This window comes from Scyliorhinus canicula, chromosome 19 (genome assembly GCF_902713615.1).
Source record: "Scyliorhinus canicula chromosome 19, sScyCan1.1, whole genome shotgun sequence".
In the NCBI taxonomy this organism is placed as follows: domain Eukaryota; kingdom Metazoa; phylum Chordata; class Chondrichthyes; order Carcharhiniformes; family Scyliorhinidae; genus Scyliorhinus; species Scyliorhinus canicula.
The window spans coordinates 14595461-14617427 of NC_052164.1; the positions used below are offsets into that span (position 1 = coordinate 14595461).

General features: G+C 48.5%; 1 protein-coding gene and 1 non-coding gene across 4 annotated transcripts in view; both read left to right on the top strand.

The window, feature by feature from the left end:
• Positions 1 to 625: 625 nt before the first annotated feature.
• Positions 626 to 697, top strand: trnag-ucc. Its single transcript has one exon. It is a non-coding gene; the product is annotated as a tRNA-Gly (tRNA).
• A 14200-nt stretch (positions 698 to 14897) lies between these two features.
• The window catches only part of LOC119954232 (thyroid hormone receptor alpha), a 403063-nt gene continuing 395993 nt past the window's right edge, over positions 14898 to 21967 (top strand). Inside the window, exon 1 of one of the 3 annotated variants that reach the window (XM_038779296.1) lies at positions 14898 to 15158. The gene's annotated coding sequence lies outside the window, so the exon portion shown is untranslated. Of the gene's footprint in view, positions 15159 to 15212; positions 15360 to 21967 lie in introns of those variants that run through there. The other 2 variants (XM_038779295.1, XM_038779297.1) reach the window with 2 other exon arrangements.

A 21967-nucleotide genomic window follows, 5' to 3' on the forward strand; every position in this document is an offset into this window, starting at 1 on the left:
CATCTCAACCAAGTGTGGATGCAGAAAGAAAACGGGGGCAAAGAACTTGCAATGAATTGCCTGTCACGTAAAACAATCCATCAGGACAAGGTTGAGGGTCATGCATGTGTTGATCTCAGTTGAGAGAACCTGGGCATAGAGACCTTGACCGTATGTAGTTGGTGTCGGATGTAGACAGATGCCCGTGGAACGAGCTTAAGAGAAATCAATTCTCAAAATGCTGAAAGCATGAATGAGAGTTTTAGCAGCAGGAAAGATGACCCAAGGGATGCAATATTTTAAAGCAGTTTCTGTCAAGGATGGCTTGAGATAGAATTTTAAAAAAATAAATAAATTGAGAGTACCCAATTAGTTTTTCCAATTAAGGGGCAATTTAGCATGGCCAATCCACCTATCCTGCACATCTTTGGGTTGTGGGGGTGAAACCCACGCAGACACGGGGAGAACGTGCAAACTCCACACGGACAGTGACAGGGCTGGGATTCGAACCCAGTCCTCAGCGCCGTAGGCTGCAATGCTAACCACTGTGCCACCGTGCTGCCCTGAGCTAGAAAATTGAACACAGGTGAGCAGAGAATGGCAACGCTGTACAACTATTTAGCTCAAACATGAGCAGAAAAAGTGAGCGATGGTGGTATAGTGGTGAGCATAGCTGCCTTCCAAGCAGTTGACCCGGCTTCGATTCCCGGCCATCGCAAAAACAAGTTGGAAATTTGTGCCCCACTTCCTGATTAAGCGAAACATGAGCAGAAACACAACTAAATTAATGAGGCTTGTATTAGCCACACATAGCTCCTGGCAAGGTATAACTGAATGCCCTCAGTTTTAGCAATAGTTCGTTGAACGAAGGTTGTATCTCAGATTTTGATGTCTGATGGGTACACAGACTATTTATTGTGCAACCAGCAGCAAACATCCCCACTTCTGACTTTATGATGGAAAGAAGATCATTGATGAAAAGCTGAATATGGTTGGGCTCAGGGAATGCCCCTAAGGAACTCCTGCAGTGATGTTCCAGACAAAAGTCTAAGAACACGCACTAACAGATTCAAAAACAGCTTCTTCCCCGCTGTTACCAAACTCCTGAACGACTCTCTTACGGACTGAACTGATCTCTCAACGCATATTCAAGAGGAGGCTAGTTATAGCACTTGGGGAGAATGGGATCAAAGGCTATGGGAAGAAAGCAGGATTAGGCTTTCAGTTGGATGATCAGCCATGATCGTGACGAATGGCGGAGCAGGCTCGAAGGGCCAAAAGGCCTCCTCCTGTTCCTATCTTCTATGTATATGTGTCTATGATGCGTTGAGAGATCAGTTCAGTCCGTAAGTCCTAACGTTGTTAAAAGATCAGGTCAAAGGCTGGGAACACCGCCACCTGGAAGTTCCCCTCCAAGCCACTCACCATCCTGATTTGGAAATATATCGTTGTTCCTTCACTGCCGCTGGGCCAAAATGCTGGAACCCCTTCCCTAACAGCGCTCTGGGTGCTCCTACAACACAGAGACTGCAGCAGTTCAAGAAAGAGGCCCACAGCCACCTTTTCAAAGGCAACTTGGGATGGGCAATAAATGCTGGCCGAGCCAGTGACCTCCACATCCCATAAATGACATATACTTGCATATTACTTACAGATCCGGAGACCACCATACAGCTCTCAGAGCTGCTCTAAATGTGCTCCCTCATAGTTGAAAGAGCTAACCCACTCTGCCTGTGCATGTGGCAGCCAGATGAAATGAAAAATGAAATGAAATAAAAATCGCTTATTGTCACGAGTAGGCTTCAAATGAAGTTACTGTGAAAAGCCCCTAGTCGCCACATTCCGGCGCCTGTCCGGGGAGGCTGGTACGGGAATCGAACCGTGCTGCTGGCCTGCTTGGTCTGCTTTAAAAGCCAGCGATTTAGCACAGTGAGCTAAACCAGGCCCCTCCAGACTTGTACAAAGTTGGCCTCTGGCTATCATTATTCTGCAGACCAACGGAAAGATCTATGGACCCCAGTTTGAGAAATACTGAATTAAAGGGTGCAGATGTGGGTTAGTGATATGTGCTCACATTTATATCTAGAACCATAGCAAATTTACAGAACATTTGGAGGCCATTCCTGACCCAGCCGGCCGATAAAGTGTTTTTTTAGCCCTAACGTTCCATCTCTTGGTCTGTAGCTCAGTTTAAATGCATATCCAAGTACTTTTTCAATACAGTGAGGGTTTCTGCCTCTTTCAGCCAGCGAGTCCCCAATCCCCAAAGTTATCTGGGGGGGAAAAGAATTTTCAGCTGTATTATAGTTCTTTGTTGCTTCAAAAAAAAAGATATGGAGGTGCCTGCACTCTGTATCCTTGTAAAACACGATGAGAGGTTTATTAAAGATGCTGCTCATACAATGTAACATAGTGATCTGCTAAAACCCCACACAAATACTTTGCTGACTGTGGCGCTAACAATTATACATAAAGCCGAGAGACAGGTACAATAGAGGCTCTATTCCTGTACGATGTTGTCCCTCCATCCGCAACTGTAGACTGAGGGACTGAGCAGCTCTCGTACATATTTATACATAAGCTCCCTGTGGGCGGAGCTAGCCGGCAGGGGCTGACCGGAGGAACCTGTATTACAGGTACAGGCATACATCCCCCTACTGCAGTACACATGACTCACCTAACTACAGTGGTTATCTCACCACATTCACCCCCTGTAAAAATGAGTCCGGCGGGGGTGACATGTAACTGTAATATAAAAGAAAACTATTTACAAGAGGGTCCAACATAGAAAATCAAGAGTCCATCCGGTTAGCAGGTTACAGGTTGAGCCGAATCGGTGGTCGGACGTTCCGCTGTGATCGGCGTAGCTGTGGTGGTGACGTCGGCACAGGCGGTGATGGCCCCGATTGTGCAGGTGCTGGCGGTGTTGGTGCTGGCAGCTGGCGGGAGGACTCCGAGAGCAAGCCGAAATCTTCCATGTCCTCCAGGGTGGGCAGGGGGATGAGGGATGGACCTGATGGGGACGAATAGGGGGGCGCTGGGGTTGGCGCAGGAAGGGGTGTGGGCATGGGATCGGCACCTGAGGGAGCCAGGTCCCGGAGCGAGACAGTGTCCTGGCGGCCGTCGGGGAACTCCACGTAGGCATACTGGGGGTTGGCGTGGAGAAGGCGTACCTTGTCCACCAGGGGTTCCGCCTTGTGGTGCCGGACATGCCTACGGAGAAGGACTGGGCCCGGAGTCGTGAGCCAGGTCGGGAGCGACACTCCGGATGTGGACTTCCTGGGGAAGGCAAAAACACGTTCATGGGGTGTACTGTTAGTTGCGGTGCACAGTAGCGACCGAATGGAATGGAGCGCATCAGGGAGGACCTGCTGCCAGCGAGCGGCTGGGAGGTTCCTGGACCGTAGGGCCAGCTGGACGGCCCTCCATACCGTCCCGTTCTCCCTCTCTACCTGCCCGTTTCCCCGGGGGTTGTAGCTGGTCGTCCTGCTGGAGGCGATACCCCTGCTGAGCAGGAACTGACGCAGCTCATCGCTCATGAACGAGGATCCCCGGTCACTGTGGATATAGTCGGGGAAACCGAACAGGGCAAAAATGGAATCCAGGGCTTTGATGACGGTGGCAGACGTCATATCCGGGCATGGGATGGCGAAGGGGAACCTAGAAAACTCGTCGACCACACTAAGGATGTAGGTGTTGCGGTCGATGGAGGGAAGGGGCCCTTTGAAATCCACGCTGAGGCGTTCAAAGGGGCGGGATGCTTTCACCAGGCGCGCGCGATCTGGCCGGTAGAAGTGCGGCTTGCACTCCGCACAGACCTGGCAGTCTCTGGTGACTGTCCGTACTTCCTCGACGGAGTAGGGCAGATTGCGGGCTTTGATCAGATGGTACAAGCGAGTGACCCCCGGGTGGCAAAGGCTGTTGTGCAAGGCACGGAGCTGGTTCACTTGTGCGCTGGCACATGTACCTCGGGAGAGGGCGTCTGGGGGCTCGTTGAGCTTGCCGGGGCGATACAAGATCTCGTAGTTAAAGGTGGAGAGCTCGATTCTCCACCGCAAGATTTTGTCGTTCTTGATCTTGCCCCGCTGCGTGTTGTTGAACATGAAGGCTACCGACCGTTGGTCAGTGAGGAGAGTGAATCTCCTGCCGGCCAGGTAATGCCTCCAGTGCCGCACTGCTTCAACGATTGCCTGGGCCTCCTTTTCGACAGAGGAATGCCGAATTTCAGAGGCGTGGAGGGTGCGTGAAAAGAATGCCACGGGTCTGCCGGCCTGATTTAGTGTGGCGGCAAGAGCGACATCTGAAGCGTCGCTCTCTACTTGGAATGGCAGAGTCTCGTCTACGGCGTGCATCCCCGCCTTGGCTATGTCAGATCGGATGCAGGCGAAGGCCTGTTGTGCCTCGGCCGAGAGGGGAAAATGTGTGGACTGGATAAGTGGCCGGGCCTTGTCTGCGTATTGCGGGACCCACTGGGCGTAATAAGAGAAAAACCCAAGGCAGCGTTTGAGGGCCTTGGGGCAGTGGGGGAGCGGAAGCTCCATGAGGGGGCGCATGCGGTCGGGATCGGGCCCCAGTAGTCCGTTTTGGACTACGTAGCCAAGGATGGCTAAGCGGTCTGTGCGGAACACGCATTTCTCCTTGTTGTACGTGAGATTCAGGAGAGACGCGGTGTGGAGGAATTTATGAAGGTTGGCATCATGGTCCTGCTGGCTATGGCCGCAGATGGTGACATTATCGAGGTACGGGAAGGTGGCCTGCAGCCCGTACCGGTCAACCATTCGATCCATTTCCCGCTGAAAGACCGAGACCCCATTCGTGACGCCGAAGGGAACCCTCAGAAATTGGTACAGACGACCGTCCGCCTCAAAGGCAGTGTAGGGACGGTCCGATTTACGGATGGGGAGCTGGTGGTAGGCGGATTTCAGGTCAATAGTAGAGAAGACCCGGTACTGTGCAATCTGATTGACCATCTCAGAAATGCGGGGGAGGGGGTACGCGTCGAGCTGCGTGTACCGGTTGATGGTCTGGCTGTAGTCCACGACCATCCTGTGCTTCTCCCCAGTCTTAACCACTACCACCTGGGCTCTCCAAGGGCTGTTGCTGGCCTCGATGATACCCTCCCGAAGCAGCCGCTGGACTTCGGACCTGATGAAGGCCTTGTCCTGGGTGCTGTACCGTCTGCTCCTGGTGGCGACGGGCTTGCAATCCTCAGTCAGATTGGCAAAGAGGGAGGGAGGCTCGACCTTGAGGGTCGCGAGGCCGCAAACGGTGAGGGGAGGTAGGGGTCCGCCGAATTTGAGGGTGAGGCTCTGGAGATTGCACTGGAAATCCAGGCCTAGTAAGAGGGAAGTGCAGAGGTCGGGGAGAATGTACAGGCGGAAACGGTCGAAATCCACGCCCTGTACAGTGAGTTTAACCAGGCAGAAACCCCGGATAGGGACAGAGTGGGAACCGGAGGCAAGGGAGATCTGTCGGTCAGCGGGATGGACCGCAAGGGAGTAGCGCCTTACCGTGTCTGGGTGGACGAAGCTCTCGGTGCTCCCGGAGTCTATGAGGCAGGAGGTCACATGGCCGTTGACCAGCACCGATGTGGAAGAGGGTGCCAGGTTGCGAGGACGGGACTGGTCGAGCGTAACGGAGGCGAGCAGTGGCTGGTCGGCGATTGAGTCCGATGAGTCCGACGAGGAGCGGTAGCGACCCGTGTCCCGTGATGGCGGCCCCTGGAGTCTAGATGTCGGCATCCGCAGCACCTGTGGGTAAAATGGCGGCGTCCATGGAGCGCCCGTCATGGGGTCGGAACAAAATGGCGGCGCCCATGGAACGCACATGGCTGTGGTAGATGAAGATGGCGGCGCCCATGGGGCGCACGTGGCGGGGGCGGCAAAAGATGGCGGCGCCCACTGATCGCACGTGGGGTCGGGAGAAGCGGACGGCGGGGCCCATTGGGGGAGCGGCTGAGGCGAGGGGACCTGCGGCGCGATAGCGGCGACCGTCCGGGACTGACACACCGCTGCAAAGTGGCCTTTCTTGCCACAAGCTTTGCAGGTCGCTGTGCGGGCCGGGCAGCGTTGGCGAGGGTGCTTCTGCTGACCGCAGAAGTAACAGTGGGGACCCCCAGGGGGTGCGGTGCGGCGGGCAGCGCAGGCATGGTGCGCGGGGGCGGCTGCTGGGGGGGCCGTTTGCGGGTTCCACGCGGGGTAGGACGGATGGGCCTGGGGGGCCGTTTGTGGGGTCCACGAGGGGTAGGACGGGTGGGCCGAGTGGCTGGCGGAGTAGGTTTGCGCACTACGGGAGGCGGCCGTCATGGAGAGTGCCAGGGCCTTTACGGCCGCGAGGTCGGGAGCGACCCCTTCCAGCAGTCGTTGCCGGATGGGGTCCGATGCAATGCCTGTGACAAAGGCATCGCGCATGATTAGATTAGAGTGCTCCGTGGCTGTGAGGGCCCGGCAGTCGCAGTCTCGTACCAGAGGTATAAGGGCCCTCCAGAAGTCCTCAATCGACTCACCCGGCTGCTGGCTGCGAGTAGCCAGTTGATGCCTCGCAAACAGGGTGTTCGTCGATGGTGCATAATTCTCCTTGAGCAGTTCGATAGCAGCGGTGTAGTCGGTCGCATCTCGAATGAGCGGAAAGACGCTGGAGCTCAGTCTGGAGTACAGGAGTTGCTTTTTCTGACCCTCCGTCGGGGGAGGGTGTGCTGAAGAGATGTAGGCCTCGAAGACTGCCAGCCAGTGATCAAAGTCTTTTCTGGCGTGAGGCGAGTGTGGATCCAGCTGCAGACGGTCAGGCTTGACTCTGATGTCCATGGTGACTGGGAAATCGTACAGGAATAAATTGTGGCGCTAACAATTATACATAAAGCCGAGAGACAGGTACAATAGAGGCTCTATTCCTGTACGATGTTGTCCCTCCATCCGCAACTGTAGACTGAGGGACTGAGCAGCTCTCGTACATATTTATACATAAGCTCCCTGTGGGCGGAGCTAGCCGGCAGGGGCTGACCGGAGGAACCTGTATTACAGGTACAGGCATACATCCCCCTACTGCAGTACACATGACTCACCTAACTACAGTGGTTATCTCACCACACTGACATCACTAAACATGACGTGACATGGCAGTAAACATGATGTGGAACTAGCAGGAATTTATTGCCAGATACATAACATCCCGCCCTCTCTACTTCATTAGCGCAATATCAACAATTAACATTTATACAACAGATCCCCTGATATATTATTTCTATGCATATATTCAATTGAATAAGACAGTCTCTATGATGGATGTCTATTCCTTTTTGGAGAATCCAGCGTTCTTGAACATGGCCACTTGAGATCTTGGAATTGTCCTCATTCCTTTCTGTAGATGCTATTTGATAATCTTTGAAGTATCGGGTGGAGTTAACAAATCAAACTGTCATTCGTAGTTTCCTCCTAAACAAAACCATTGTCAGTGAACTTTGCACAGCAGCATGCACAGTTTTTGGATAAGATATTAGAAATTTGTTTTTTCTTCTTGGAAAATGTTCCCTGGTCCTTTGATGCTGTGATAGAGAATGCTTTAATGATAGCACAAACTGTTCTGCCAATCCATTTATTGCTGGATGGTATGGCGCTGACTTGATATGGTGTATACTGTTCCCTTTCAAGTAATACTCAAACTCCTTTGACGTAAACTGTGTACAGTAGTCCCCCGTTATACCGCGCTCCGCAATACCGCGGTTCGCGATATACGGCGGGGGGGGCTTATGGACCCCAACTGTCAGCTTCCTTCTCCGGATCAAAGTGAGCCGGCCGCTGAAATTGACACTGCCGGCTGATTGGAGGGAGAGAGCAGCCGGCAGTGTCAATTTCAGTGGCCGGCTCACTTTGATCCGGAGAGGGAAGCTGCTCTCTCACTGAAACAATCAGCCGGCCGCTGAAATTGACACTGCCGGCTGCTCTCTCCCTCCAATCCAACTTTTAAGTTTTAATGTTTCTGACTGGAGGGAGAGAGCAGCCGGCAGTGTCAACTTCAGCGGCCGGCTCACTTTGATCCGGAGAAGGAAGCTGCTCTCTCACTGAAACAATCAGCCGGCCGCTGAAATTGACACTGCTTTTAAGTTTTAATGTTTCTGATTGGAGAGAGAGAGCAGCCGGCAGTGTCAATTTCAGCGGCCGGCTCACTTTGATCCGGAGAGGGAAGCTGCTCTCTCACTGAAACAATCAGCCGGCCGCTGAAGTTGACACTGCCCGCTGCTCTCTCCCTCCAATCAGAAACATTAAAACTTAAAAGTTGGATTGGAGGGAGAGAGCAGCCGGCAGTGTCAATTTCAGCGGCCGGCTGATTGTTTCAGTGAGAGAGCAGATTCCCTCTCCAGATCAAAGTGAGCCGGCCGCTGAAATTGACACTGTTTTAATTAGATCCACGATGGGGGTTTTAAATTTATTTAAAAATCTATGCTGGCGCTTCCCATTGTGAGTCTACGGGGGTCTGACCTCTCCCCCCGCCCCCCGTAGACTCACAATGGGAAGCGCTAGCATAGATTTTTAAATAAATTTAAAACCCCCATCGTGGATATCCGCGGCTCGGATACAACGCGGGTGGCTGTCTTGGACCCCAACACCCGCGTTATAAAGGGGGACTACTGTACCATTATCACTGACAATCTGCTCTGGTGTTCCAAATCGTGCCAATATTTTGTGTTGTTTTTCAATAGTCGGTTCAGCCATTGTTGACTTCATTATCGTTACTTTTGGCCATTTTGAGTGCACATCCACAGTCACTAAGAACATGTGACCAGAATAATCGATGTGCATTCTCTGTCGTGGCTGTGTCGACAATTCCCATGTTTGTAATAGTTGTAATGGTGGAGTCTTCACTCGCGTCATGCTTGACTTGTAAAGGCAAACATGATAAACTATCTATTTGCATGCTGCTCTGAATCTGTGAGATGACAGCATCAACTTCATAAGCTGAGGCATCGCAAGCTAATTATAACTTCATTTTTGGATTCTACTGAACCAACAGCTCTGATTCCAGTAAAGCTTTCTTTACTTCATTGTATGTGTTCTCACATTCTTCTGACCAGTGCCATAGCTGTTTGACACATGGCAACATGAGTAAAGGCTTCAAGTGCGTTTCTAAATTTGGCATTAATTTACCATGATAATTGATCCATCCTAAAATTGACTTTAATTGTGTCGCGTTTGGAAGACGTGGGGTTCCTAAAATTGCTGACATTTTCTTCGGTTTTTTTTTGTGCAAACCATCTTTGTCGAGGATATGACCCAGGTAATTTATGGATGACTTGAAAAAGTCTTACTTATTCTTCTTAGCTCTTACATTGCGGCTATGTAACTGCTTCAGTGTAGCTTCCAAATTGTCCTTGAATCACTCGAATTGGTAATGAACAGCCCATCTAAATATCATTGCACTCGATTCAACCCACTTAAAATTTGACTTTGAAAAAGAGCAGGGTCAGATGTTATTCTAAAACCTTTGTGCATTACGATGGTGAGTAGTATCTGTGAATCGCCAGCCACATTCAACTGCAGATATGCCTGTGAAAGATCCATTTTACTGAATTTCTGTCCACCAGAAAGTCCAGCAAACAAGTCTTCAATTAGCGACAGTGGATTAAGAGCTACGCACAAAACCCGGTTAGTAGTGGTTTTAAAATCTCCACAAGTTCTCACTGAGCCATCCTATTTTAATACAGGAACGATTGGTGTCACCCAATCACTTGTAGCAACAGATTTAATGACTCCTAACCGTACTAATCTTTCTAGTTCTTCTTTAACTTTAGGCCTAATGGCATATGGTACGGTTCCAGCTTTGAAATATTTGAGTGTTCTGTCAGGCTTGATTTTTAGGTGTAGATCTCCAACCATAGAGCCAAATGAATCTTCGAGCACCTTTGCATACTTCTTCAGAAGTTGTTGCTAGTTGATTTTGAATCCACTAATTGGTTGACTGTCTCCCAGTTAAGCCTAACCTTAGCCAACCATGCTTGCCAAATAGAGCATGAAAATTTCCATGGTCAACATAGCAGTAACTCCACTGTCTGCCCATTTGCTTCTACTTTCATTGTAATGCATCCTTATACTAGTGTGACCTCTTCAGTGTACATCCTTAGGATCACATTTGATGGTTTTAAAGGCAGATGTTTCAGCTTTTGATAAATTGTCTCAGGTATTAGCGACGCTGTTGTACCCATATCCACTTATATTTTAATTTCATGATCTTCAATATTTGGCTGTACCCATTTAAAGTTTTTTTCCAATTAAGGAACAATATGGCGTGGCCAATCCACCAACTTGCAACGTGTGGGGGTGAGACCCACACGGACAAGGGAAGAATGTGCAAACTTCGCATGGACAGTAGCCTGGGACCGGGATCGAACCCAGGCCCTCAGCGCCATGAGGCAGCAGCGCTAAACACTGCACCACCATGCCGCCCTAGTTTTGGCTATCCCAAAAACATTGTTGATCTTCCTGTATTGACAAGCCACCTAGCTTAAGCTCTTGCAGTAGTTCAATTTCTCTGTCTTTTGAGCCATATTGAGCTTCATCCACTCATTTGTAGACATGACTAGATTGTTTACTTGTTTTGTTCTTCTAGCGCTTTCTTGGTGCAGAATAGGTAATCTGAGCCCAATACGCATCGGCGATGTCGCTCTTCTTGACACCGTTCTTCATGCATTCGATTAATACCAGCTTTCCCCCACTGAGAGTCCAACCTGTGTACAACAGTGGCACAGTTGCATCTATGCAGCCCTATTCCTGAGCCATCCATTTTGTGGATCTTCGCTCCAGCACATATCTGTGAAGTTTCTCTCGTTACGAGTTCCACAGATGTGGCAATTTCCACAGCAGCTTTTAGCATTAAATAACTTACAGTAAGCAGCTTCCTCTGAATTGCTTCACTGTATAATCCACAAACCAGCCTGCCTCGAAGTGTATCATCAAGTGTTGTACCAAATTGGCAATACCTAGTTAATCTTCTTAAAGATGCTGTAAACTGTAAAATGTATCCGTCTGTTCCTGACTACGGCAGTGGAACAAAACCTTTCTGCACTCAATAATGGCTTAGGAGAGAAATGTGCCTGTGAGATTTTCATTAATTCACTTGTTATGGGCCAGGGTTTAGGGAACCCCAAAGTGTATCATGGAGTTCACCTGACCCACAACATTTAATAGATTGTGGTATGGGGAGCACACAGATCACTCTACAGGTGTGGTACAGCAGAAATGGACCAGTATTTTTAAAAAACAAAACAATGTTTATTCTATGAACTCAAGTTAACCTTTTTAAAACAAACAGTGAATATCTTAGCAACCATTAATTCAAAGATAATGGCCAAAGAATACAACACTAAGTAATCCTTTAAGCTGTCCTTTTAACATCCAAAAGACTTAACAAACCTTTAAACAGGAGCACATTAGGTTCACAATCACTGTTGAGAACATTTATAATTCTGAATTCAGCAAATGATCCAGAGATAGTCTTTCGATGGCAGAGATCAAACGGGACAGCTCTTTGTTTAACTTCAGCTGCAGCTCACTGGAAAACCCAGACACACCCATGTTTTTTCTCAAAGTGAAACTAAAAAGTAGAACCAGAGCTCAGCTCCACCTACACTCTGACATCACTGCAGTAACATGAACAGCTAACCATTTCTTAAAGCGACATTCTCATGACACACTGAATGACTTGGTTTTGGTGGGTGAACAAGATTCTGTGGCAGCATAAACATTTTATGGCCAACTAAACTCAGAAATGTCGCAACCTTTAGGTCCTCCGATGTGTGGTAAGGTATTAAAAGCAATTGGAAATTTTCTTCATATGAATTCCTTGTTTCATAATTCACATCAAACACATCCATGGTGCCATTTTTTGTTCCCAGCTCCGAGGGCCTATACTTGCTCCCTTCCAACTGTGTTGGAAAGTATGGCACAAACTATCCCTTGAACAAGCAGCAAGGAAATCTTTCTCCTTTGTGCCTGGGTATATTTCCCCTTTCTCCCCAGTAGTGGCCCATGCAGAGTTGGCAGACTTCGAAATCTCCATTCCCCGCAACCCATGTATCTTAGCCAAATGCGCAGTTCTGCAGCCCAGCCAAAAATCTTCTTTCCAGTGATTTTCCACCTCAATCTTTCACGCCAGTTTTCTCTCCTGTTGTATTTATTTGTTGCCGCAAAGAGAAAATTTATGGAGGTGTCCACACTCTGGATTTTGTAAAACATGATCAGAGGTTTATTAAGGGTGCTGCTCATGGCACCATGGATGTGTTTGATGAGAATTATGAAACATGGAATTCATATGAAGAATGATTCCAATTCTTTTTAATACCTAACCAGGCATCGGAGGACCTAAAGATTGCAACATTTCTCAGTTTAGTTGGCCGTAATCAAGATAGCGATCTGCCCAAAGCCCACACAAACACTCGGCTGACGTCACTATATCACGTGATGCAGAACCAGCAAGAATGAACTCCCAGATACATAACAAACTGCTTTTTGAAACTTCTGTCAATTACATCAGAGCTACATCCATTGGTTATTGACCTCTTTGCTAAAGGAAATAGGCCCTTCCCATCCATCTGGGCCCCTCAATTTATTACACCTCAATTAAATCTCACCTCAGCCTTTCCAATCTTGCCTATCCAATCTTGCCTCATCGCTAAAATTCTCCGTTCCTGGCAGCATCCTCATAAATCACCACTGTACTCGCTCTAGTGTGATGAGGACATTGCTATGACCAGGAATACTGAATGATGGAAGTGATCACTTTTTTCATTCGTTCATGAGTTGGCCAGGCCAGCATTTATTGCCCATCCTTAGTTGCCCTTGGGAAGGTGGTGGTGAGCTGCCTTCTTGAACTTCTGCAGTCCATGGACCCACAGTCCTGTTTGTAAAGGAGAAGGTGTGGAGGAACTCACATAGAAAGTGATAAAATGCGACATAGGTTTGTTTGGCAAAAGGTTTGAAACAATCACTCATGAAAGGGACAGATTTATCATATTAACAAGCATGAGGTTGTGTCAAGAAGGTTGAGCATGCAGCTACTGGCTTGGAAGAGGTGGTCGATGAATTAGGGGTGGGTTTCATTGAGGCAATGAAACTAATGTGGCCAAAGTCACATGATGGGGCACGAGGCATAAAGTGTAATGGGTAAGACCTTGATTTAAACGGAATATCATGGTCTATTCATTGTCTAACAAAATATCCTGACAATGTGGTTGTTTCTTTGTTCCAGACGTTTGTGTGCAGGTGGGGAAAGTGATCAGCAGGAAATTAGGAAAAGACTGATAGCGATATGAAGGCATTGTTTTGGTATTGTGCACACATGTACCCATAAAGCTGGACAAACGTGCACGGCATTATTATTCTGATTTTATTTTGTTCATTCTGAATGTTGTTAGAATCCAAATCAGAGTTTCTTCCTTTGATTGGGAAATCTTACCCATCAGAAAATATTTTCAGCTTTCTGTGACATTGGGCGAGATTGTAGCTCATTCAAAATCCCTCCAATTGTGCAGTTAACAAGGGGCACAATATTATATTTATTCCCTCTTCCACTCTGTGTATACTGAACAAAGTTTATGTAAGGGGAAGATAAGTTTTATCTGCTGACTGTTTGCCAAAGGTGAAATGTCATAAAACAGTTGAGTTATTTTTATCCTTTCCTGAGATGTGAGGACCCGCTGTCAAGGCCGATTTTTATTGCTCGTCCCGAATTGCCCTTGAGGAGGTGGTGGTAAGCTGCCTTCTTGAATCGCTGCAGTCCATGTGGTGTAGGTACACCCACTGTGCGGTCAGGGAGGAAGTTCCAGGATTTTAACCCCAGGACAGTAAGGAACTGCGATATATTTCCAAGTCAGGATGATGTGTCGGGGAACTTGAAGGTGGTGGTGTTCCCATCATGTGAAGCCCCTTTGGATGTTTTAGCGCCTTAGAATCTTTCGGTACATAAATGCAGGTTTTTGTTGTCAAATAAAGTACTTGGTGCATATTTTGATAGAATTACAGAATTGTTACCACGCTGAAGGAGGCCATTTGGCCCAAAATGTCTGCACAGGTTCTCCAAGCAAGCATCGTGATTTAGTGCCATTCCCCTGCCTTCTCCCCTTACCCACATTGTTTCCATTCAAGTAATAATCTCATGCCCTCTTGAATGCCACCATTGAACCTGCCTCCACCACACTTCCCGGCTGTGCATTCCAGACCCCAGCCACTCGCTGTGTGAAAAACACTTTTCTCACATCACATTTGCCTCTTTTGCAAGTCACTTTAAACCTGCGCCCTCTCGTTCTTGATCCTTTTAGGAATGGGAACAGTTTCTCCCCATATACTCTCGCCAGCCCCTTCATGATCTTGAACATCTCTATTAAATTTCCTCTTAGCCTTCTCCTCTCCTGTCCCAACCTCTGCAATCCATCCTCATAACTGAAGCCTCTCATATAATAATCATTTGTTGTCACAAGTAGGCTTCAATTAAGTTACCGTGAAAAGCCCCAAGTCGCCACATTCCGGCGCCTGTTCGGGGAGGCTGGTACGGGAATTGAACCCGCGCTGCTGGTCTTGTTCTGCATTGCAAGGCAGCTATTTAGCCCACTGTGCTAAACCAGCCCCTGATCTGGAATCAATCTTGCACCACTATTTCATTTATCAGTTAGAATGGCTTTGCTACTCTCGGAACAAATGACCTAAAGGATACATTAGGGGTTCAACTCGATGAGTGTGTGCCAATATGGGCTGGGTGCTCAGTTCGATGGGGAGGGGCTCTTGGACTCCAGCTGCTGCCAACGCTGCATTATTCTTGCAGTTTGATAACACGTCTCAGTTCGGACCTGCTGGCAGCCTCCAGGTGGCAGCTGTGCTCTAAGTATTGATGCAGCCACACACGAATTTCCAACTGTCGAGGTGTTGAATGTTCAACCGGACCACTCCAGCAGCTCAGCACACGCCGGCATCTTTCAATAGATGCTTCACCCCCGGCACCGGTTGTGAAAGTCCGTTTTGGTGCGCGTGTGTTTGTTTTAGTGTGTGTGTAACAGAGAGAGTCTCTGTCCTTTTAAAGACAGTGAGAGAACGCGCCAAATCGTGGCGAGGGGAGTGAGGGACAGGCAAGAGGCGGAGTCTGGAGCCTACTTTCGGTTTGACAGCGAGGAAAGAGCGCAAGACATTCAGAAATCAGAGGTGAGAAGAGTGTGTGTGGGGGGGCGGGGGACAGTGGTGGTGGTGGCGGCAGCGGTGGTGGTGTGTGAAAGAGAAAGTTACAAGCTCCGGCACAAAACACCCGAGTGAAATTAACCCAACCCAACCCAACGTGCACTCTGAAATCCACCAAGCCCGGGAGAAACTGACAAGCCCGCGGGGAAAGGCACCAGTGCAACCGCGGTAAGTCCAGGGTAAACGCCAATTTAGCTCTTGTTTTCATCTAAATTTGGCCAGGGGATTTTAAATAATCTCGGAATAGCTTGAACTTCCCAGGCAAGGCGCCGAGACCTTTTTGTCAATGACATCGGAACTTGATACAGTTGACAATCTTGTTTGTTACATTGCACGATTTCCTGAAATGGATACTTTTTCTTACCCCCGGGAATGCTCGGGGGGTAGCAGCGCCTTCGCCTGCTTCAACCCCAGTGTTTGTGTGTGTGTTTATTAACTTTATATTAATTGAACGCGGGTACATCAACAAGTGTTGGCCCTCCTCGATTGCTGTTTATCTGGAGGGGGGTGGGGGTGGCTGAGTGACCTTTTTTAGCAACTGCACAACTTTTTTACGCGACAAAAATAATTTAATGGTTCACTCAAGGCTGAACGCCCTCCCTCTCGCGGTTAGCATTGGCCCTTGTGTAAGGTACATGTGGGCTCGGTGCCCTGCTTCGTGCCGAGTACTACATGTTGACAGTTGGGAGATTGATGTCAATGTCAGTGTGAGCGCCTCTCTGAAGGCTACAGAATTAAAAACAGCACACTGTGTGATGGTGTATGTTGTGTTGGGGTGGGGGCAGAAGTGCAAAGCGGGCCAGTCAGCAAATGCAAAGAGATGGAAAAGAAGAACAACATCAGCTCAGGTAAGGGATCTTGAGAACTCAGACCCTGGATCCCTCAAGGAGGCACAGAAACTTCTCTTTCAGATGCTGACAGACCTGGCGTGCATTTTAATTCAGATTTACAGCTTTATATATATGTGTAAATTGAACAACAAAATGGACAGACTCCAGTATTGGTGGCTCACCAAGTTGGTGAGATTCCAGATTTATTCATTTAACTTCCACCCGTTGCCCTGGTGGGATTTGAACACATGACCCAGAATATTTGATAAACAGTCACCCCCGACTCGAAAGGTTAGCTCCGTTCTCTCGCCACAGATGCTGCCAGACCTGCTGAGATTGTCCGGCACTTTCTGTTTTTGTCGCCCAGAGCATTAGCCTGGGTCACTGGTTCAATGGCATTGCCCCTCTGCCACCATTTGGGGGCTGGTTTAGTTCAGTTGGCTGGACAGCAGGTTTGTGATGCAGAGCGAGGCCAGCAGCGTGGGTTCAATTCCCGTACCGGCAGAGGTTATTCATGAAGACCCTGCCTTCTCAACCTTACCCCTCGCCTGAGGTGTGCTGATCTTCAGGTTAAACCACCACCAGTCAGCTCTTCCCCCTCAAAGGGGAAAGATGCCTATGGTCATCTGGGACTATGGTGACTTTGCTTACTTTGTGCCTTCATTGTCATTGGCCCATCATTCCATAGGCCACTGGGTGCAGATACACTTGTGCAGGCTGCAGTTTTACTGCCAACTTGAAGCCCCTGGGAGACCAATTGCTTTGAAGGAGTTTGGCACGGTCACAGAGTTCAGTCAAAACTAGGAGGGAATTGCTGCCTCTCTTCTGTGAAAGAAAAGATAACTGAAGATACCAAATCTATGTATCAAAATTATGTCTGGTATCCAATAATTAATTTATATAGCACATTATCATAATGAAGCATTAAGGGTTGGAGGTGTCAGGCGTGACACTCTCGCCTTTGAGGCTAATGATTCTAGCTTCAAGGCCCACTCCAGGGATTCGAGTGTCAACGTCAAGGCTGATGCACCAGGGCAGTACTGAGGGTGTGCTGCACTGTCAGAGAGGTGCTGTTAATCCGATGTTAAACTGAGGCGGAAAGGTGCCATGGAATTGTTTTGAAGAAGAGCACTTTTAAAAATTCATTCACGGGATGTGGGGCTGGGCCAGTATTTATTGCCCATCCCTAAAGCATATTTGCCCTTAAACTGAGCGACACGAGGCTACTTCAGAGGGCATTTAAGAGCAACCACATTACGGTGGATCTGCAGCCAGAGGTCTTAAAGGACATTAGAGGAAACAGATGGACTTTTCCAACAATTGACAGTGGTTTCATTGGACATTATTAGACTTCTAATTCCAGATTATTTTGAATTCCAATTTCATCCTCTGCCCTGGTCCCCAGGGCATTACCCTGGATCTCTAGATGATTAAACCAGTGACAATACCACTACGCCACTGCCTCCATTATGACAAACAGGACATAACTCATTGATTACCATTCGAGGTAGCGTGGAGACAAAACATAATCAATAAGTTTTGAAAACAGTTGCAATGAGAAAACTGCAGCTGTTTTGCAGTTTTCTTTGTATTCTATATCTATCTTGTAAATGACTTTAGGAGTTGACGCCAATTGTTATGTGGGTCTCATGTCAATCATAGCTGCCAGCAGACTACCAGCGTTACCCAGGTGTGATTATGTTGCTGTTACTTCATTTAAGTTTTGCAGACCACAAAATAGAATTTCAGAAGCGCAGGAAGAAAACCATAACCATCTTACTTATCATAAAATATAGTAAAATCCGTTAAGCCTCACAACTGCGCTATCCAAGGTAGGAATGCTTGGATTTATATAGTGTATTTTTCACATTAAAGGACCCACTAAATTCATCACACAAATGCATAGTGATTACTATTCTCCAGGTAAATGGGAATTTCTGTAAATGTATTTCTGCCTACTTCCTGATTAACTCTGTTGCCTTTGTAGCGTATTTTCAACTGTGCACGGTGACACAGTGGTTAGCACTGCTGCCTCACAGCTTCAGGGACCCGGGTTCAATTCCAGCCTCCGATGACTGTCTGTAGAGTTTGAACTTTCTCCCCGTGTCTGCGTGGGTTTCCTCCGGGTGCTCCAGTTTCCTCCCACAGTCCAAAGATGTGCAGGTTAGGTGGATTGGCCATGATAAATTGTACCTTAGTGCCCAAAAAGATTAGGTGGGGTTAATGGGTTACGGGGATGGGGTGGAGATGTTGGCCTAGGTAGGGTGCTCTTTCCAAGGGCTGGTGCAGACTCGATGGACCGAATGGCCTCCTTCTGCACTGTAAATTCTATGATCTCGGAGGTCTTGGGGTTGTCCCTGCCTGACAGCCATCACCAGCAGATCCCGCCACCATTGACAGCGATTGCAGGCACATTCCTCCCCCCCCCCCACCCCCGCAAAATGTCCACGCGCCCCCATCCACCACGCATATATGCATCCCGCCCATAGGGCTTCCACTAGGGTTCTGCCCTGGCATTGTCTCTAGTGTCAACCTGGCAATGCCAACCTGTGCCAGGTGATAATACAAGGGCACTGTTTGGGCATGTCCCCCCCCCCCCCCAACCCCGGGGCTCTACTTACCTGGGGTGCCCCCATAGGGATCTCCTCGATTGCCTCATGCCTGGCCTGACTTGGTGTAAATGATGCCAGGGTGACGTCACGCCATGCCAGCATCGGGTCAAGATTCCATGAGGGTGGGGGGGGGGGGGGGGGAGGTCTGAAAAGAGTGCTTACTAATGACATGGCAATGTATTAAAATTAGCTCCCGCGGTGTGATTCTCATGACGCCACCGATGGGGGAAATTCCAAAACCCAATCATGCTGGAGAAAAATCACGTTTTTTGATGCTCTCCGGATTTTGACCTGCGCCGAGTTTCTCACGGATGGAGCGAGAGGGTTCATAACCGCCGCCAAAGTCTTCCGTTAACCAGTCCAACGGGGCAATGGGATCGAATGCAACTTGCATTATCAGATGTTGATTGGTGTATTTAAGAGTGGTGCAGGTTTATTACAAAACATGAGCATTTTTAATAAGTGGTAAGTTTAATAAGGGTAAGGAACCCCCCCCCCCCCCCCCCCATCTTATCCACCTTTCCTTCCCCTTTCTCCCCTTTTGTTCCCCTTCCCCTCCACCCACATCTACATCTGTCACAGTTCACCCTCTGATGTTCGGTTCTCTGCTGTTTGGCTTTTCACATCTTTTGTTCTCTCTGGGTACTGCCATTAACACTCTTTCCCCTTGGTTTCTGTGGCCATTAGAACCCGGTTTCCCTGGGTTTTTGTGGCTATGACTCATCTTCCATTCTCACTCCCCAGTATAAATATTTCCCACTTTCTCTGTCTGTTAGCTTTGACAAAGAGTAATTGGACTTGAAACGTTAGCTTTTTTCTCTCTCTACAGATGCTGTCAGACCTGCTGAGATTTTCCAGCATTTTCAGAATCATGATGTTCTGTTATCTAACTGACTAACCTTAGTTCCTTGGGCCAAGGAATGGAATAATCAGCTGGAGCTCTCGCAGACTGCCACACAGTAGTGCTGGTGGAAAGTATGTGTGCCTGGGATGGTAGTTGAGGACAAATTGAGATTCGAGTGAGAGGACCTTCATGAATTGATTACCCACAGAAGCATGATTTTGGTTAAGGGCATGTTTGTGTTTGCTGTTTAATTATTTTTGAGAAGAGTGGCATTCTTTAATGTATTTCACCAAGAAATATTAGCACTTGTGTCCTGTAAAGAAGCATCATCACAGTAATATTTACATTGAAGTAAAGATGCACTAAATTAACGATATTACTATTAATCAAACTAATCATGGGCAGGATTCTCCTTCGGCCGACGTCGGAATCGGGAAACACGACTTTGCGGAGAATAGTGCGTGAGGTTAAAATCGTGGTTGGCGCCGGACGCCTGTCAGAATGCCATGCTTTGTTGCCTCGACAGCGGTGTCAATGCATTCTATTCTGCACGTACAGTAAACGCCGTTGGCATATCATTAGCGGCCCTGACCCAGTATTCTCTAGGGCTCCCGCGATGCTTCGCATCCACCAGGAGGGATTACCGACAGCGAGTTTCACTTGTGGTTTTAAAAATTGGGAAACGTGGCTGATGAGTGAGAGAGTGGGCACGGAAAGTATCCAACATCGCCGTAGTGCGCTGACAATTGTGCTGCTGTCCGGTGGGGGAGGGGGGGCTGGGGGGAGTAGCGGGGGATGGCCTCGAAGTCGACCGTGGGTCGGGGTGGACAGGCACGGAACACCGTTGCCACAACCTGCATGGCAGTCAATGCGTCAGCGCATGCTGCTGACTGCCCACTGTGAACCTGGTGCCACTGGTCGTAAGGGTGTCCCCCAGGCAATCCCCCTCCCCCAGTTACCCTCTGGCTCCAACTGACCCATCAACAGGATGGGCGCGCTCCTACGCACCCAGTGCCATCTTGTTGGCTGGGATGAGTGTGTGTGGGGAGTGGAGAGCTAATATGTGGCTGCAGCTCGTCAGCCTCTCGAGTGCCAATCCCGACCCTGGTGAATCGGACACTGTTTTCATTAGAATCGCTGGTGTTTCACGGGGTGCCAGTGTTAGCCCATTAACGGTTCCGGAATTGCTCCGAGACCTCCGCCAGGTTTGCTGTCGTAGAAGTCCACCGATTCTGTCCCTTTAGTCTCTGAAACAGAGAACTCCGCCCGATAGGAAAGGGTGAACTTTAAGCCAGGTCTACTTCCAAAACCACACAGCAATAGTATGATTCCTCGTGTTCCCATCCCCAACACCCAGAGCGAACTGGCGTTTATACCTTTGCAATGATTCTTTAATCTTTCCGCAAATGGGGGCCAGTTGCTCCTGACGACCAACTTTTGCTACTGTTGCCAACTGAGATTTTGAATAAGATCTATCTTCTTTTCCTGGAAACTAATTACTGTGATTATTTCACTGTGTCCTGGCTGTTCCTTTACTATGTGCTGATCCATAGGTATAAGTGTTTTGAAGCAGGGAATTCGAGACCTGGAGAGATCACTGTGTCTGTGCTCAGCCCCCCCCGAGATACAACTGAGAAAAAGCAACAGGAATTCTTGTTCCTGTTTGCCAACAAACAGCTCCTGTTGGGAACTGCCTGTCTGGCTCAGCGGTAATGCTTCATATACTTAATCACCTGACTCATTGTTTTGGTTCACCCATCAAGACTGGTCATTTGGGTCAGATTAGGTAATGAAAGTATCTGTCGCCCATGAAGGTATGGTCAGGTGGCCAGTCCCAGACAACCAGAGGCTGCTTTCCCTTTGAGGGGGGAGAGCTGACTGGTGGTGATTTAACCTGATCACCAGACCTCAGGTGAGAGGCAAGCTTGAGAAGGCGAGTCTTTCACGAATAATCTCAGCCAGGACGGGAATTGAACCCGGACTGCTGGCCTCGCTCTGCGTCAAGAACCAGCTATCTAGCCAACTGAGCTAAATAACGTCCGCAGGAGGAGAGAGTAGAAAGTTGGAATAGAGAAAAACCCCTCCACCCATAAACTGCATCTGTATTCCAAAGCAAGTACTCCACAGCTCAACATGGTTGAGGTAATGTAGATCAGGTTCAAAAGTTCAATTTTAACTGTGTAGATCATCATTGCAAGCACTTGCTGCCTTGAAACTGACCCAGACCCATTTTGCATGACATCTAATACTAAAATATCTTGCTTATCTGGAAACTACTTGACAAAGTCCTCAATTGTGCCCGACTCATTTCCCACACTTATGCCCACACCCCTCCTGCTCGCTCCCCGAACAATTATAGAGTTCCCCTCTTCTTTACTTTCTACCCCACCAGCCTCTGTATTCAAAGGGTCATTCTCTGCCAACTCCAGACTAATGTCAAACATCTGACACATCTTCCCCCTCCCTGCTCCTCTCTGTTCTCTCAGTCAC